Source organism: Balaenoptera physalus (genome assembly GCF_965194825.1).
Source record: "Balaenoptera physalus genome assembly, chromosome: 8".
NCBI classification, from domain to species: Eukaryota; Metazoa; Chordata; class Mammalia; order Artiodactyla; family Balaenopteridae; genus Balaenoptera; species Balaenoptera physalus.
The window spans coordinates 3,706,626-3,725,756 of record NC_138887.1 but is presented as its reverse complement, the minus strand read 5'-3'; positions in this window follow the sequence as shown (position 1 = coordinate 3,725,756).

Below are 19,131 nucleotides of genomic sequence, written 5' to 3'. Positions count from 1 at the left end.
AAAATAAATTTTATTTTTTCAAAAATATATGTCCTAAGTATCTAATTAAAGAAATTAGAATAAGAACATAAAATTGACTCAAAGAATGAGTGATGAAGGAAACTATGGGTAGACAAGTGTAAATTTTTAATAAAACAAACATACAAAGTAACCAAAATTTATCCTTTGATAAGATTGTTAAAGTGACTATAGACCTCTAGTAAGACTAATCACAAAGAAAGTACAAATTACCAAAACTGGGGGCAAAATACAAATATCATTACAGATCCTACAGACATTAAACATATATAAAAAAAATAGGAAGACACTATGGAAAAATCCATTATATTTGAAAATACATATGAAATGTAAAAATTCCAATAAAACATGCAATTACTGAAACATCAAGAGAAATCATGACATCTGTGAAGAGTGTTCTCAATTTTGGTAATTTCTGCTTTTACTTAGTAAAAGGGATTGGATTAACCATGTGCCAAGATTAAAAATTAACAAATTAGACTCATTTGACACTTGTCATACCACACTGAATTCCAAAAAGTTCAAAATTCTGATTTCTGTCATATATAATTAACTTCCTGAAAAGAAAAAATAACCCAAAAGAAAATATGAATAAAGAGTAAGAACAGGGACTTACCTGGAGGTTCAGTGGTTAAGACTCTGAGCTGCCAACGCAGTGGGTGTGGGTTCCATCCCTGTTCGGGGAACTAGGATCAGGCATGCCCTGCGGCGCGGCCAAAAGATTAAAAAAGAAAGGATAAGAACATACATTCACAGAATAGTAACTATGAATGTCTCTTAAACATTACTCAGCTTTATTACAGGTGTAACACACATTAAATGTAGCTGACATACACTTTTTTCACCTACAATATTAACCAATGTTGTAAAGTCTGATAACACCCTTTGTTGGGTACTATATAAACAGTCAGTTTTACATCTATCATTTGAGAGTGCAATCTGGAATAAAACCTATGAAGAATAATTTGATAATAACATAAAATAAATCATTTATAAAACTAATAATAATTTGCAAATTTTATATGAAAAATAAATATACCAATAGGCACAAGGAAAGAAAATTAGGGCCTGCTTCTGGGGACCAAAATTCCAAATACACACATTCTTAGGCCCCCATTAATTTTATCTCAAAGTATCTTACAAATAAAAATCAAGGTTGCATGTATAAAACTTATTTTTATTCCTTGTTTATAATTGCCTACATCATTTACATTTATGGAAATGCCATAAATACTCATCAAATAGCCTGGTTAAATCGTGGTACATCCAAATACAATATTATGCAGCATTGTAAAGAATAAAGAACTTTAAACATTCAGGTAAAATGGTTTCAACAACATTTATATAATGAATAAGCCTGGTATAGACAGTGTATAGGTGGGTTATAGGTACATGTAAGTATGAAAACTATGTGTCTGCACAAACACACAACAATCTGAGCACATTGATCCCCTGGAAACTGGAAGACATCCTCCAGTGTTATTCAGGATAGGCTAGTTTATTCTCTAATAACAAGGGTCACCAAAAATCTCAGTGCAGTGATACACAAAACATTCTTTCCTCCTCATTCAAGTCCACCATGAGTCTGAACAACTGACTCTTCAGGGCAGTTTTTCTCCATCGAGACCAATTTAGTCTTGAGGCTTTTCTGTCTCATGAGGAGGCCTTCTCCATGATCATGTAAGCCAAAGAAAGGCTGAAAAATTTGACAAGTGTTTCATTCTTCCATCTGGGGTGTGATTCACACCAACAGCATTCACATTCCAATAGCCAGAAATGGGCTCACGTCCCCAGTTAAATGTCAAGAAGGGTGGATCACCTGAACTCTTGTACACCTAGGATGGAAAGAAGAAGCAGATCTTGGTGAGCACATCAATTCTTTTATTCATTTTTTTAATTTATTTTTTTATTAGAGTATAATTGCTTTACAATGTTGTGTTAGTTTCTGCTGTACAATGAAGGGAATCAGCTATACTTATACATATATCCCCTCCCTCTTGGGCCTCCCTCCCACCCCCCCCAACCCATCCCACCCATCTAGGTGATCACAGAGCACCTAGCTGAGCTCCCTGTGCTATACAGCAGGTTTGGGTTTTGACCTAGAGAGTGTATAACTCTCTCCAAAGACAAGTAATTAAACATTTAATAAATATATAAGCAAACTAATGATCAAACTCTTTGATTGCACTCACATGCACTAGACAGCCATCTATTGCCAGCACTACTGATCATAATAGCAAATAATAGGCCTGGACATATAAATTATATTATATAGCTTGATGTAGCAATTAATTAGAAAAATGTGATGACTTTATGGGACAGCCTCAAAGTATTTAAAGTTAAATATAACTACATTAAATATATTTTTATCAACATTTTCCCCAGAAAACATGAAGATTGCCATATTTAAAACCATTAATTATATATTAATATTTGCGTTAAAATAGTACTTACATGCATTTTACTATGCAGGAAACATAAGAAACTAGTAACTTCCAAAGAGGAAAGTGAAGGCAAGGAACATAAGGAGAAGCTAACTCTGGTTTCTCCTGTGCATAGTTTTGTAACTTTTGAAATTTCTATCCCAATCTTACCTTAACTATTTTTAAAAAGGATCAATTAATTACTAATAAATGTGAAAATACCCCAACTCTTAGTTGAAATAAAAAGAAAAAAGGAAAAGAAAACATAAAATAATTTAGTCAATTATGAAGGTTAAAATGTAAAACGTTTTATAATTTTTATTGCAAGAAATTATCTATGGGATAAAGCACATGCTGGGATGAAATACAAAATTATGCTCATTGTAATACTTTTGATAAAAATAGGAAGTAGAGGCATACATCTTTCTTCTTCTGGCTACTTTGGAATCATTCTAACGGCGTGCTTTTCCAATTCTCAAACTTACGCACTTGTAAAGCACCAGTAAGGACTGCTAATGCAGTTCAAATGAAAGACATTTTTAAGATACGTTTTTTAAGTCATATAAAATGTGGTATATTATATTTCTCTACTAACTTTTCTTTCAAAAGCAGTTATGATATTTTAAACTATTTTAAAGTATATAATTAAGTATAGAGCTTTAAAATTTTGTATGTTGTCACATTAAGGGATTTTTTTATTAACAAAAGAAGATGCATTTCATGGGTAAAAGCATTGTCATGACCATCTGGACCTGCAAATCCACATAGTTCTTTTTATCTACATGCCACTGGGGGAAGATGGGCGTTTTCTTTTTTCTCAGCCCTGGAAGGATTTTGTAATTTATAGCTTTGGGTTTTTGCTTTTGATCCAAATAGGCAGATTTCTTCTTTAACAGTGGCTTTTGAACAAAATCTTACCGAAGTGTAATATATCTAACAGACACAAATCTTACATGTACAGTGTGTTGTTCCAAGCTTCCACATCTCAGTTGATGACACACCACCCAAAGAAACTAGAAATCTGGGGATCCACATGGAAACTATCCCCTGATTCTTTATATTCAAGCCTTTATGAAGTCTTGTTTATTCGGTCTGCTAAATATTCTCTAATTTTCCCACTTATTCTCACCTTCTTCACAACCATTCAAGAGTTATCATGAATTATAAATATCACAAATTTTCCTCTAGTTGTCTAATTCTTTTCCATTCATAATCTTATTCTCCACAACCTAGTTAGTTGGTATTTTTGATAAGGAATTGCCTTTCTCAGGGTTGTAAGGTAGATACCAACATCATCATCTTAGTCTACAGGGCCCTGCACTGTCTAGGGCCAACCTCTGTTTCTCCCTGTCTGATTCACCATGCACCATGCTTTGTCTCACACTCAGAACTGCAAACACACTGACTTCTTTGCTCCTAGAAAATTTTATGTTCAATTCTGTGATTGTTCACTCTCCCTGGAAGGATCTTTCCAGCCTTCCTTATGAACTGAAACATAATACTCATCAGAAACAAACAAAAAACACAGTTCAGCATATATGAATCAGGGTACAGGAAAGTGGGAGCCATCTTCCTGATAGAACTTAGGAGAGCCCTGAAGTCTCCAGGCTAAAATACGGGCTCCATCCAGGTAGAAATATAACTGCTAAAGGTGAGTGGTCTCTCCAGTATAAAACCCTCTCCCCTGAGACATTTGGTGAAGTCACAGCCAAGCCAATAAACAAGCCATGCCCACCCCCACAGGGATCTCTGTGAGCCTTCTCAATCTAGGGAAAAACCCAGCAGAAAAACAACCAAGAACTCCTGAAATTTAGATAAACACACACCAGGGACTACAGGAACATATTTAACAGTGTAAAAGACAACGACCCAATCAACAGATGAAGGATAATGAAGATCAGCAGATAATTCAAGGGGCAGAGGAGCACTTTATGGCTACTCTCTGTTGCTTACCTGAGGGACCCACAAATCACCTGGGAACTGGGCATTCATAAGCCCAGGTGTGCCTGGAAAGGATAGGGTTTTTCCGGTAAGTGTGTGCTGAAAACGCATATGTTTTCTTTAGAGTTTATGAAAAATTAAAGTTCAAACAAACAGTCAAATTGTAGTCCATTACATCTGGAGCCCAGGCCTTTGGTTTCAGTTACTGAGAAAAATACACCTTGGCACTGTTGATTCTCCTAGCTCTCAATTTTCTTCTGTTGACAAAAGAGACTGGGGACTTCCCTGGTGGTCCAGTGGTGAAGACTTCACCTTCTAGTGCAAGGTTCGATCACTAGTCAGGGAGATCCCACATGCCTCGTGGCCAAAAAAACCAGAACATTAAAGACAAAACAAAACAACCCAGAAGCAATACTGTAACAAATTCAATAAAAATAAAGACTTAAAAAAAATAAATAAATAAAGCCTGCAGACAGGAGCCAGGGCTAGTGTGGCCCCTTTGTAAGAGGGGTTACTGTTTTCTAGCCAAGCAGGGTCTAGAGGTCAGTGATGGGGTGGAGGGGCAGTGTTGAGAGAAAGAGTTTATTTATTACTCTCAGGGTCTCAGCTAACCACCATGTACCTCTTTCCTGCATTTCCCTACATCAACCTCAGCTGAAGGCCAAGACTTGGCTCCTGTAACAACCAAAGATTTATCTTAGATGCCTGGCTACATGCAGATGTAGTCAATATGAGCCATGCCACACGTTTCTCTTACTGCTGTCAGATGGCTCAGCCTTCCTTAAAACTTGCCTCTGTCTTCTAAGACGCTGTCCAAGTCTGCAACAAATAGCCAACTACTCCAGCAATCTGATATTTTTCCTATTACATTCCTAAAGCTTCAGCCTTGGTAGACCCCTGTCACAAAAGGCAAGATTAAACAGCTAATTCTCTTCAGAGAATCCTCTTTGCCGTGTCCTACCACAGGGAAGTCAATCCCAAACGACTTTCTGTCATTTGCAAACCCAGTAGTATTCCAGTCTCTGCTTAGCTTGGAGTTTTTCAGTTGCAAGGCAGGGAAGTCCATGACAGACTAGCTTATGCAAAATGAGAATTTTTGGTCCCAGTAATGGAAAAGACCAGAGACTTTCTAGCTTCTTGTCTCAGCATCTCTGAATGCTCACAGAACATTATCAGGGACCAAGGGGACTGTGAAAGCCAATGTCTTGAGACAGACACTGCTGTGTTGCCTGTACCTGCTGACTCATACTCTCTGTGTTGGGAGCAATGGCCTTGAGCCGATTCAGGTGATGTGGTCCTTGTAGTTGATGAGGGCAGATGGGGAGAGATCTTCTCTCTACAGTCTGTCATAATAGCCTCTCTAACATGACTGTGACAGACTTTGAGTCAGATGAGCAATGACACTTCTGTGGTGTTGTGGTGCTTCGTCCAGGATCATCCTTTGCACCCTAGCTCTCAACCCAGCTCTCTGGCATCACCTCTTGGATAGAGAAGTAGGTCCTAAAGCTGAGGCAAGGGAGATGACATGACAGACTTCCTGTACAGTGGTAAAGTGTTATTTTTTAGAGCTATAGGGATATATACTTTAGACCTAAAAAGATAATTTAAAAGTGTGGCCTCTGCAGAGTGTGAAAAATTTTGAAAGAAATAGAATAGGAGCTTTGCTTTTCATGACAGGATCATCCGGTGATGTTTGATGGTGCACTTTATGCAGCGGTGACCTCAATGTACATTTTAAAATAAAAATAATAAAAAGAAGATGTGGTCGATGTACGTCTTTGCAGAATCAAGCAGGTATTCACACTGCCAAGATCCAAGTAGGAGACATGCTCTCATTTTTTCCAATGCTAAATTTGCTGAATATTAGGGAAAGTTAAGACCTATAAAATATGAGGCAAATATAATTTGGGGCTTTGATTTTGGCTTTTAGTTTTACTAGGAGCAGTATATTAATAATATAATAATGCTCAATTTTAATCCCTGATCAGGAAAGCACAAAAATAGAAAATGATGAACCAATCCAATTAGGATTACAGTTGTTAAAAAAATAAATTAAAATATGATAATTAAATTTGATGGTATATTAAAAAATAATCTACCAAGACTAAATAGGATTTAGGCCAAGAATGCAAGACTAACATTATATTTGGGAATCTATTTCTGTAGTACAACAAACTAACAGACATATTTCATTATCTCAGAAGTTATTCAACTCAATGAAATACACTCCCTGATTAAAAAAGTAATAAACAACAATCTTTCAAGGGTGGAACACAAAGATAATTCCTTTTCATAACAAGGAATATGTATATCTCTAATCATTATTATTTTCTTTGGCAAAATCCTGGAGATAATACTTTTAAAATTTAGCACCAGTAGTTATTATTAACATCATTATTATTTTAAATGATTCTGAAATATATATAGACAATAAAATATGAATGAATATAAGATGTATAATTATTACAGAAAGAATGGGAAAATGATGGATTCAAAAATGTCATTGTTTCCCTGGAAAACCAAGAAAATGAACTAAACATTTACTACAACTTAAATGAAAAAATGTGCTAAACATAAAAATTGTTTTAAATCAGGGCTAAATGTCTACAAGTGGTCATTTGTCAGACTTAATCCCCCAGTTTAGTATTTTATTATTATTGTTCTCGAATTTCAGTATTTTATTATAATAGTTCTAATCTCTTTTGTTTTCAAGTCAGCATCAGAAAAATCCATGCAAATGCTATAATCCTTTATGTTCTTAATGAAACTACTTCGGGTTACTTGTTAATAGCTTTTTTTTTTTTTTAATCCTCCATAGCAGCTGCATTTGGTTGCATTTTCTAAGCTATTTTTTTAGAATAAGGAATGCAAATTCTTTGAGGATCTGTAGCTCAGAATCTTACATCATTTCTAAAAATTTTCTGAATACATCTAGAATCAAATACCCTTATTCTCTCATACTCCTTTTTCCAGGGTGTAAGATGCTGACGTTTTGCCATTAAAATGTTTCATGGCCACTCATGTCATAGTCTAACCTAAACATGTTCCAGAAATCTAGATGCTCTTCTCTGCTAGTCTGATAGAAGCACACAATTAACTAAAATTATGGCATGGCTTTGTAAATACCGCATCTAAAAATGATGAAATGAAAAAAAGCAGCATTTCTCTCACATGACCTGGACCCTATATTTATAATGTTTCAGTATAGAGTGTAGCTAGCACTTAGTCTTTAAAGTGTTACATTCGAGTGGAGCCATAGTAGATATTTTAAAACACTGAGAGAAAAGCCATAAGGAGCAACATTCTGGAAACCTCAAGTGTGATAAAGAAAAACATGCATCAAAACAAACAGCCTTTATTCCTGTCCTGCCCCTAGGTTCACACTGTAAAGCAATTATACTCCAATAAAGATGTTAAAAAAAAAAAAAAGCCTCAAAATGCAGAGGTTGTCTCAGTGCAAAGTTCTCTGCCACTCCTGCAGACACACCCGCTGGGCTCCAGTGCCGCTATTCATATGTCAAGGGTCGATTCCAAAGGTACGTTAAGGTTATATTTAGAGCTCAGTATTACATTGGGGGAAAAGAAGAAAGCTATTTCCAACAGGCTGTAGGAGAAAGGTGTGCCCTAGTGGATGCCACTGATTTGAAGCTTATATGAAGTTATGGTTAAACTAGCTTTACCCAGTTTTCCAAAGACAAGGAGAGTATCAAGCCTGTTCACACACTGGTCCCTACAACGCGCAATCTGTGCGCTGCCTGGAGCATCTCTGGCTACCTGATGACCAAGACCTTGGAAAAGACACTTGCAGAGAAAAAACAAAAAAACAAAAAAAACAAGCAACAAAAACAAACAAACAAACCCTGTGACCAACCAAAAGAATACATGTGTATCCAGTAAGTTTTCCTTATCACTGAGTCAAGGACTGAATGGACGTGGAGGGACATAAGACCCTCGCAGGCCCAGGGCACGCTGTCATTTGGGAACACAAGTCATGCAGGAGGCAGTGCAGTGAACATGCAAGGTGAGTGATTGGGACAGTGATTGAATCCAGACGTGGAGAAAGGAATCCAGAGTTGGGAGCAGTTAGAGATACTATCTGGAAGAGGGCTACTGCCAAAGTATTTATATGGCAACGTGTTTGGGGGAATTAGTTTTCATACGTTGTGGTTTTTTTTGGAGGAAAATGATCATTTGTCTGTATAGGCATACACAAGGATATATAGTGATAAAATATTAATTTTAAGTAAAATATAATGGGTTTGTATATTTTAATTTTTTTTTTAATTTTAGAATAACTTTTACACAAAATTTACAAAGTTAGGACAAAGAGTTCCCATATACCCTACATCCAGTTTTCTCTATTAACATCACACTTCAGTGAGCAGATTACATTATTATAAAAGTCTATATTCATTTCTTAGTCTTTTTTTGTGCTCTGGGATCCCATGCAGGGAACACGTTACATTTATCCATCATGTGTCATGTCTTCTTGTCTGTGGCAGTTTTGTAGACTTTCCTTGTTTTGCCGACCTGGACAGTTCGGAAGAGTGCTGGTCGGGGGTTTTGTAGGACGCCCCACTACTAGGAATTGTTTGATGTTTTTCTCATGATTAGACTGAGGTTATGGATTTGGGCAAAGAAGACCACTGAGATAAAATGCCATTTTATGACATCATATCAAGTTTATATACTATCAACTTGGTTTATGACTATTGCTTTTAACCTTGATCACCTGGCCGAGGTAGGTTTGTCAGGTTTCTCCACTGTAAATTACTCTTATTACTCCCTTTCCATCAGTCATTCTTTGGAAAGAAGTCACTATGCGTAGCCCACGCTGACGGAGTGTGGAGTTATGCTTCATCTGATTGAGGGTGATCTCTCTACATAAATCATTTAGAATTCTGAGCAGGAACTGTATCTATCCTTATCCATTATTTAGTGACACAATCAGTTATTTATATCAGTTTGCACTCCTGGATGTTAATCTCTATATTGGGTTATGACTCAATGCTACATTATTTTTTTAGTTCAGATTGTTTCAACTTTGGTCGCTACTGGGAACAAACTGAAGCTGGCTCTTGTGTCCTTGTAACACACTCCCATCAATGTGGGGCTTTGCTTTCTGTTTTGAGCACATCTTCATTTTCTAGTCTACAGGATGCTCCAATCTCATTTTGCGTATTCCCTGCCCCAGCCTTAGAGCCAGCCACTTTTCCAAGAAGCTCTGGTTCCTTGTATTGGAAAATGGAATTAGAAACTATGGTTCGGGTGCTGGGTGTGCTTGAGGCTTCCAAGGTGTCATTGCTTCTATGCCCTCCACCTTGAGGAAGCAAGGAAATATATGTGTGTATGTTAACCCAAGTGTATACACAAATCTATAAATATTGCTGTACGTAACCATCTGTATCTACATGAAGCTAAGCCTCAGTTGACACTGATGTCTCCAATTCTAATCCATTACCACATAGATCATTCTAGCCTCCTCCCCTTACTTCTCTGTAACTTTCCACTCTAACAGTGAGAATTCTGACCCCAGACATCCCCCATTTATTTATCTGATCGTTCAATTCCACTATGTAAAGTGGTTTCAGAATTGTTAATTCATACCTTTGTGGGAAACAACTTTATCCACTGGACTACAGTGCTTACACACAGCTCCTTTTGTCTTTAGTCTTACAGACACTACTCACTTCCAAAGTTTCTTAGGTCCACATCTCCCTTCCCTCGCCCTTCAGTGAGGTTTTGTCATACCTTTCTAATTCAGTTAAACTGTTTTGTCACATTCTGCATTCCATCCTGAGATTCCTCATCCTCCTAAATGCTTTTTTAAAAAAGTTGCACATATTAAGCTTTACTCTTTATGCTATGAAGTTTGATGGCTTTTGATAAATGCACAGTGTCATGTGTCCACCAATGAAGTATGATACAGAATACTTTCTTTACCAAAAAAAAAAAAAAAAAAAAACCCTGTTCACTTCACTATTCAACCACTTCCCTGCCCTGGATCCATAGCAACCACTGGTTTATTTGCTGTTACTATAATTTGCCTTTTCCAAAAGTGTTAGAAATGGAATCATACCATAATTACCTCTTTCAGGTTGATTTATTTCACTTAACAATGTGCTCTTGTAACCTATCCATGCCTTTGTGTGCCTTGCTAGCTCACTCCTCTTTTATTGCTGAGTAATCTCTCACTATGTCAATGTATCACACTTTGTTTATCCATTCACCTGTAGGAGGACATCTTTGTTACTTCTAGCTTTTGGAGATTATGAATTAAGCTATTATAAACAGTCACTTTTTTTTTTTTTTAAACACTCACATTTGGGTTTTGGTGTGAGCATATATTTTTAAATTAATTGGTTATATGTCTGTATGGGGATACAGTTACCAGATTGCAGAGTAAGGCTATATGTAGTTTTTGTAAGCAAACACCAAACTGTTCTCCAAAGTGACCATACCACTGCATTCAAGCCAGCAATGAATTAGAATTCCTGTCACCCACATTGGTATTTCAGGGGTTGCCTCACCTATTTTAGTCATTTAAATAGATATGTAATGGTATTTCAGGGATTTCCTAAGGAGAAATGATGTGGAGTATCTTTTCATATATACCACCTCTGCATCTTCTTTGTTGAGGTGCATATTCAGATCTTTTGCCCATGTTTCAATCGAGTTGTTTGATTTCTTACTATTGAGGTTTAAGGTATGGTTTGGACACATGACCTATACCAGTATGTGGGGTGTTTTGTCTGTTTTTTGTTTTTTGTGTTTTTCTGGGTTTTTTGCCACACCGTGTGGCATGTGGTCTCTTAGTTCCCTGACCAGGAATCAAACCCCACCCCCTGCAGTGGAAGTGTGGAGTCTAAACCACTGGACCACCAGGGAAGTCCTTGTATTAAATAGTTTCTTCCATATATTTATTCATATATATATATATATATATATATATATATATATATATATATGTATAAATTTTATTTATTTTTGGCTGCATTGGGTCTCCATCGCTGCACGCAGGCTTTCTTGCTGCTAGGTGCGGCAAGCGGGGGCCACTAGCTCTTTGTATATGGAATCTACCACTTGCCCACCTGGGAAGGAAGCCCACTTCAAGGTCAGAGCATTTGTTAAATATCTTGGCGGAGGGGAGGGGAGGTAGCCAGGGAGAGGAAATCAGCAGGTGCTCGGTGTACTTTCTTTTTAAGCATTGGGTTTATTACACACATTTCTCCCCAGATTTCTTGTAGGAGAAGAGAGACAGAGCAAAAATGTTGAATAAGACCCAAAGGAGCCAATCTTAGCATCTAAATAAACACACAACACAGTGGGTGTATCCCCAACACAAAAGCTGCAAGAGGAAGAACAGGGCTTAGGAAAGCTTCACTGCATGACCCTTGAATGGAGCCAACCGAGGGCTTGGGCTTTAAAGAGGCCTTTGTCTGTGTGACAGTAGGGCAATTTCCCACCACTTCCAGTCTGCAGCCTGCACCGCCTGAGGTCTGGGCTGAAAGCCAGTGCACCTGTGTGTGAGCAGCCTTCTGACTCTAAGCGGGCCCCTATGTCCCCTGTATTATTTAAATGCAACCTCTCTCTCTATCACTTAAGTTTTCTCATAACTTTTGAGGTTGGACACTTCTGTCAAGATGAGTAGATGTTAGTGGGATGTAGAAAAAGGCTTCCTTCTTGAAAGCCAGAGTGTGTCTTCCCTGGATTTACTATTATGCTGACTTATTTTCCCCTGCTCTGGGTAACCCAAATGTCACTCTTGTCACCTAATATCTAGAAAAATCTCAGCTTGATCCACATTTTATGATTTGTTAAAGCTGAAGGACCTCCTCACTACCCAGGAGCCTCATCTCTTAGGTCTTGCTTCCTGAGCCAGGGCCCAGGTAGGGAAACTAGGCCCCTTTCCTTGATTTTATTAAATGGAAAAAGAAACAAGCAATACATAGCACCATAAACACCCATGCTAAGCATTTGAGAAAGTAGCATTTTTGTTGAAAGTTTCAGGACTTGGTGTGAACTTACACAGCAGCAAGAGAAGAATCTTAGATATCACACTCCCCTCCCTTTATAGCCCTTCCAACCACCAGAACGCCGAGCTTTTCCTGGTGGTGCCAGCCCAGGTGCGACCCCACTGATCTCTTAGCGTGTTGCAGGCTTCCCTTGCCTGTTTCTCTCAACTCTGATTTTTCTTTTTTCCTTCTCCTTCTCATCCTCTCTAGTTGGTCCACCACCTGCATACCAGTACTTCACCTTCTGTTATGCAAGAGAAATTATCTTACACCTTCAGGACCACACTGCCTTATCTAAATCCCTCGATGTGCTCAGCAGAACAAAAACACCATTTAGCCATGTGTCAGAAACATAAAGAACCAGCAGAAACCCTGAGGTCACCTCTAACTGGCTACTTGAATAGGAGGCTTCATCCTCGAGAGGCATTTATGACTTTAAATATGTTTTCCTCCACTACACCTGCGTTTGTTGTGGCAGCTTGAAATGAGCTGAGACACTGCTCCCTTCTCTCTGCATCTCTGTCCTCTGATAGAGGATTATGAAGGCAGTGATCACTAAGGAGCTTTGTGAAGTCTGGTTACGAAGGATGCTCTCAGTTCCCGCACACAAGACACTGGGTCTGCCCTGATGTCTTGCCATTAATTTTCCTGTGATTTTATGGTTGTTGGGAAACTCAAGCACTTACTTCCCAGGAAAATACATCCTTTACCTGTATTGAATCCCAAATTGTTTCAAAGGGTTGCCGTTCCATGAATAAAAGCTTATCTGCTTATAATTATCCAAAAAAACCTCAGAAATGTGGGTTACTGATGAAAACCTTCTGTGTTTTCCAAACCTCTCTTAAGGTTTATATATATTTGGGTTATCTATCTATCTATCTATCATTTATCTATCTATGGGTTTTACATGTATAAACATATATATATATACAAATATTATATATATATGTCCAAATATTTTATGCATACATATATGGGTAATATTTATGGCAGTCCTGAAGAAAGGAAGGTAATCCTGTGAGCTGAAACAGTTTTTTATTAAAAAAAGAGGAACAGGAAGTTTAAGCAACTATGTATAATGATAGAAGTTTAAGCAACTATGTATTATAATAATGTAATAATAGTAACTCTGTATAATAATAATCATATAAATGAGAAAGCCATCATGCTCATTCCAAGATATTCATTTATGGATGACTTTAAACAAGGCTATGAAATTTTTAAAAATATATTGTATTTCCCAATTGAAATTACCATCTAATTTTCAGAATGAAATTCGTACATGGAGTAAACTCTAACTGTATAAATATGTCACATGAAAATTCAAAGCAAAAAATGCTTTCTAACATCTGCTGTCACACTTGCTATGGAAATCATAATTCAGAGAAGCTGTTACCAGAGAATATTCACAAATACGTAAATAACATAAGCTTCCAAGATGGCAAACTTTTGCCAGAGACTCTATTTAAGTATATGAATCCATTATTAACCTCCACTAGTGAAAATCATCTATGTCCAGCTGCTCAGAGACCATCTGCATTCTGTGCTATGTTTATCCTGCACAGTCACTGAACCTCAGAGATTCCCTGGGAATAAGCAGTCTATGAGTTCAATCTCACCTTTCTTTATTACTCTGCTCAGAGGTAGCAGTTATTATAAATATTTTCATATTTACTGTGCTGTTAGATTTTAAATGTGGAAAAGCAAAAGTAAATCTAAACTATCTTTAAGAAGACATAATTAAAGTTTACAATCCCTTTAAAATCTTAAGTTTGACAGGAGGGCCAGAGTTTGCAAATAGAAACATCAGGAACAACTTAATACTAGTGAAATGCTGCATAGAAAAACTAGCACAATTACAGTGCAGCACAAGAGACATTCATGTGGGAAAAAAACAGAAATTGGCACAACAAACATTAAAACTTCCCTGAAGTAGAGAAGATAAAAGCACAATGTCCCCAGTCAGTGAACTTTATAAGGACCCATTAGTTGAGCACCTCCAGTGACTGTGAAGGTCATCACTGTAGGATGTGCAGCAACAGGAATGGGAAGGACCATCTCGTAGTTTAGGCTCTGATGCTGGAGCCTGGATTCTGGGTGCACATCCTGACACTCACTAGCTTTCAACCTTGAGCAAGTTCTGCGACCCTGCTGAGACACCTTACATCCTCACCTATGTATGGGGTATAACAACCCCCTCACTTGAGTTTGGGTGACGATTGAATAATATGCTGTATACAAAATAATTGACACAATACCTGGCCTCTGGTAGTGCATGAGCGATAAAACACCATTATTATTTTATTGGAAATGTAATAGTCTGTACTTGCAATTAATATAAAAATGCCCCAAGCAAGTAAGACACAGAACTTAAAAAAAGAAATCTAAAACAAATGGGACCTAGTCAAACATAAAAGCTTTTGCACAGCAAATGAAACTGTCAACAAAATGAAAAGCCAACCTATGAAGTGGGAGAAAATATTTGCCAAAAATGGGACCAACAAGGGCTTAATATGCAAAATATACAAAACAACTCATACAACTCAATAAAAAAAAAAAAAAAAAAACCCAATCAAAAAATGGGCAGAAGACCTAAATAGACATTTCTTCAAAGAAGATGGTCAACAGGCATATGAAAAGATACTCAACATTGCTAATTATTAGAGAAATGCTAATCAAAACCACAGTGAGGTATCACCTCACACTGGTCAAAATGGCCAACATCAAAAAATCTATAAATGATAAATACTGGAGAGGGTGTGGAGAAAACTACACACCATACATTGTTGGTAGGAGTGTAAATTGGAGCATCCACTATGGTGAACAGTATGGAGGTTCCTTTAAAAAACTAAAAATAGAGTTACCATATGATTCAGCAACCCCATTTCTGAGCATATATCCAGAAAAGAGAAATCTCTAATTTGAAAAAATGCATGCCTCTCAATGCTCATAGCAGCACTATTTACAAGAACCAAGACATGGAAGCAACCTAAATGTCCATCTACAGATGAATGGATGAATAAGATGTGGTACATATATAAAATAGAATATTGATCAACCATAAAAAGAATGAAATAATGGCATTTGCACAAACACGGATGAACCTAGAGATTACCATACCAAGGGAAGTAAGTCAGACAAAGACAAGTATTATATGATATCACTTCTATGTGAAATCTAAAAAAAATAATACAAATGAATCTGTATACAAAACAGACTCACAGACATAGAAAACAAACTTATGGTTACCAAAAGGAAAATGGGGGAGAGGGATAAATTAGGAGTATGGGAGTAAGAGATACAAACTACTATACATAAAATAGGTAAGCAACAAGATTTATTCTAAAGCAGAGGGAACTATATTCAATATTTTCTAAAAACCTAAAATGGAAAATAATCTGAAAAAATATATATATATGTAACTGAATCATTTTGTTGTATACCTGAAACTAACACAATATAGTAAATCAACTATACTTCAATAACAAAAATCTAGTCATAGAGGGCAGACAGCAGAAACAAGAAGAACTACAATCCTGTGGTCTGTGGAACAAAAACCACATTCACAGAAAGATAGACAAGATGAAAAGCAGAGAGCTATGTACCAGATGAAGGAACAAGATAAAACCACAGAAAAACAACTAAATGAAGTGGAGATAGGAAACCTTCCAGAAAAAGAATTCAGAATAATGATAGAGAAGATAATCCAGGACTTTGGAAAAAGAATGGAGGAAAAGATCGAGAAGATGCAAGAAATGTTTAACAAAGACCTAGAAGAATAAAAGAACAAACAAACAAAGATGAACAACACAATAATTGAAATGAAAAATACACTAGAAGGAATCAATAGCAGAATAACTGAGACAGAAGAAAGGATAAGTGACCGGGAAGACAGAATGGTGGAATTCACTGCTGTGGAACAGAATAAAGAAAAAAGAATGAAAATAAATGAAGACAGCCTAAGAGACCTCTGGGACAACATGAAATGAACCAACATTCTCATTATAGGGGTCCCAGAAGGAGAAGAGAGAGAGAAAGGACCCAAGCAAATATTTGAAGAGATTATAGTCAAAAAATTCCCTAACATGGGAAAGGAAATAGGCACCCACCTCCAGGAAATGCAGAGAGTACCAGGCAGGATAAACCCAAGGAGAAACATGCCAAGACACATAGTAATAAAACTGGCAAAAATTAAAGGCAAGGAAAAATTATTGAAAGCAGCAAGGGAAAAATGACAAATAACATACAAGGGAACTCTCATAAGGTTAAAAGCTGATTTCTCAGCAGAAACTCTGCAAGCCAGAAGGGAGTGGCATGATATATTTAAAGTGATGAAAGGGAAGAAACTACAACCAAGATTACTCTAACCAGCAAGGATCTCATTCAGATTCGATGGAGAAATCAAAAGCTTTACAGACAAGCAAAAGTTAAGGTAATTCAGCAGCACGAAACCAGCTCTACAACAAATGCTAAAGGAACTTCTCTAAGTCAGAAACACAAGAGAAGAAAAGGAACTTCAAAAACAAACCCAAAACAATTAAGGAAATGGTAATAGGAACATATATATCGATAATTACCTGAAACGTGAATGGATTAAATGCTCCAACCAAAAGACACAGGCTTGCTGAGTGGATACAAAAACAAGACCCATATATATGCTGTCTGCAAGAGACCCACTTCAGACCTAGGGACACATTCAGACTGAAAGTGAGGGGATGGAAAAAGATATTCCATGCAAATGGAAATCAAAAGAAAGCTAGAGGAGCAATACTTAGATAAAATAGACTTTAAAATAAAGAATGTTACAAGACACAAGGAAGGACACTACATAATGATCAAGGGATCCAACCAAGAAGAAGATATAACAATTATAAATATATATGCACCCAACATAGCAGCACCTCAATACATAAGGCAACTGCTAACAGCTATAAAAGAGGAAATCGACAGTAACACAATAATAGTGGGGTACTTTAACACCTCAATTACACCAATGGACAGATTATACAAACAGAAAATTAATAAGGTAACACAAGCTTTAAATGACAAAATAGACCGGATAGGTTTAATTGTTATTTATAGGACATTCCATCCAAAATCAGCAGATTACACTTTCTTCTCAAGCGCTCACAGAACGTTCTCCAGGACAGATCACATCTTGGGTCACAAATCAAGCCTCAGTAAATTTAAGAAAATTGAAATCATATCAAGCATCTTTTCTGATCACAATGCTATTAGATTAGAAATCAATTAGAGGGAAAAAAAACCCATAAAAAACACAAACACATGGAGGCTAAACAATACATTACTAAATAACCAAGAGATCACTGAAGAAATCAAAGAGAAAATCCAAAAATACCTAGAGACAAATGATAATGAAAACACGATGATCCAAAACCTATGCGATGAAGCAAAAGCAGTTCTAGGAGGAAAGTATATAGCTATACAAGCCTACCTCAAGAAACAAGAAACATCTCAAATAAACAATCAAACATTACACCTAAAGAAACTAGAGAAAGAAGAACAAACAAAACCCAAAGTTAGCAGAAGGAAAGAAATCTTAAAAATCAGAGCAGAAATAAATGAAATAGAAACAAATAAAACAATAGCAGAGATCAATAAAACTAAAAGCTGGTTCTTTGAGAAGATAAACAAAATTGATAAACTGTTAGGCAGACTCATCAAGAAAAAGAGGGAGAGGACTCAAATCAATAAAATTAGAGAAGTTACAACAGACACTGCAGAAATACAAAGCATCCTAAGAGACTACTACAAGCAACTCTATGCCAATAAAATGGACAACCTGGAAGAAATGGACAAATACTTAGAAAGGTATAACCTTCCAAGACTGAACCAGGAAGAAAAAGAAAATATGAACAGGCCAATCACAAGTAATGAAATTGAAACTGTGATTAAAAATCTTCCAACAAACAAAAGTCCAGGAACAGATTGCTTCACAGGTGAATTCTATCAAACATCTAGAGAACAGTTAACACCCATCCTTCTCAAACTCTTCCAAAAAATTGCAGAGGAAGGAATACTCCCAAACTCATTCTTTGAGGCCACCATCACCCTGATAACAAAACCAGACAAAGATACTACAAAGAAAGAAAATTACAGACCAATATCACTGATGAATATAGCTGCAAAAATCCTCAACAAAATACTAACAATCAGAATCCAACAACACATTAAAAGGATCATACGCCATAATCAAATGAGATTTATCCCAGGGATGCAAGGATTCTTCAATATACGCAAATCAATCAATGTGATACACCCTATTAACAAATTGAAGAATAAAAACCATATGATCATCTCAATAGATGCAGAAAAAGATTTTGACAAAATTCAACACCCATTTATGATAAAAACTCCCCAGAAAGTGGGCATAGAGGGAACCTACCTCAACAGAATAAAGGCCATATATGATAAACCCACAGCAAGCATCATTCTCAATGGTGAAAAACTGAAAGCATTTCCTCTAAGATCAGGAACAAGACAAGGATGTCCACTCTCACCACTATTATTCAACATAGTTTTGGAAGTCCTAGCCATTGCAATCAGAGAAGAAAAAGAAATAAAAGGAATACAAATTGGAAAAGAAGAAGGAAAACTATCACTGTTCGCAGATGATATGGTACTGCACGTAGAGAATCCTAAAGATGCCACCAGAAAACTACTAGAGCTAATCAATGAATTTGGTAAAGTTGCAGGATACAAAATTAATGCAC